Source organism: Arachis hypogaea, chromosome 10 (assembly GCF_003086295.3).
Source record: "Arachis hypogaea cultivar Tifrunner chromosome 10, arahy.Tifrunner.gnm2.J5K5, whole genome shotgun sequence".
Lineage (NCBI taxonomy): Eukaryota > Viridiplantae > Streptophyta > Magnoliopsida > Fabales > Fabaceae > Arachis > Arachis hypogaea.
The window spans coordinates 37,354,609-37,355,732 of NC_092045.1; the positions used below are offsets into that span (position 1 = coordinate 37,354,609).

The following is a 1,124-nucleotide window of genomic DNA, read 5'->3' on the forward strand; positions in this document are numbered from 1 at the left end:
AAATCTCTATACTGTGACATAGAGGATTCTTCTTCTTTTCTTGTTTTCTTCTTTCATATGAGCAGGAACAGGGAAAAAGGCACTCTTGTTGAAATTGATCATGAACCTGAAAGGACTCTGAAAAGGAAACTAAGAGAAGCTAAATTACAACAATCCAGAAACAACCTTTCAGAAATTTTCGAACAAGAGAAGGAGATGGCAGCCGAAAATAATAATAATGCGAGGAGAATGCTTGGTGACTTCACAAAGCCAATGTCCAAATTTGATGGAAGAAGCATCTCCATTCCTGCCATTGGAGCCAATAATTTTGAGCCGAAGCCTCAGCTAGTTGCCTTAATACAACAAAACTGCAACTTCCATCTGAATATCCTTACCAGTTTTTAACGGAGTTCTTGCAGATTTGTGAGACTGTAAAGACGAATGGAGTTGATCCTGAAGTCTACAGACTCATGCTTTTCCCTTTTTCTGTAAGAGACAGAGCTAGAATATGGTTGGATTCACAACCCAAGGATAGCTTGGACTCCTGGGATAAGCTGGTCACTGCCTTCTTGGATAAATTCTTTCCTCCTCAGAAGCTGAGCAAGCTAAGAGTGGATGTTCAAACCTTCAAACAAAAAGATGTTGAATCCCTCTATGAAGCTTGGGAAAGATTCAAGCAGCTGACCAAAAGATGTCCATCTGACATGTTTTCAGAATGGACTATATTAGATATATTCTATTATGGTCTATCTGAATTTTTGAAAATGTCATTGGACCATTCTGCAGGTGGATCTATTCACCTAAAGAAAACGCCTGAAGAGGCTCAAGAACTCGTTGACATGGTTGCAAACAACCAATTCATGTACACTTCTGAGAGGAATTCCGTGAATAATGGGATACCTCAGAAGAAAGGAGTTCTTGAAATTGATGCTCTGAATGCCATATTGGCTCAGAACAAAGTGTTGATTCAGCAAGTCAACATGATCTCTCAAAGTCTGAATGGATGGCAAAATGCATCCAACAGTACTAAAGAGGCAGCTTCTGAAGAAGCTTATGATCCTGAGAACCCTACAATAGCAAAGGTTAATTACATGGGTGAACCTTATGGAAACACCTATAACTCATCATGGAGAAATCATCCAAAT

At 39.3% G+C, this 1,124-nt stretch overlaps 1 non-coding gene across 1 annotated transcript; it reads right to left on the bottom strand.

Annotated features, from left to right (window-relative positions):
• Positions 1–581: 581 nt before the first annotated feature.
• On the bottom strand, positions 582–685 carry LOC112718502 (small nucleolar RNA R71). Its single transcript, XR_003160840.1, has one exon. It is a non-coding gene; the product is annotated as a small nucleolar RNA R71 (small nucleolar RNA).
• Positions 686–1,124: the final 439 nt, after the last annotated feature.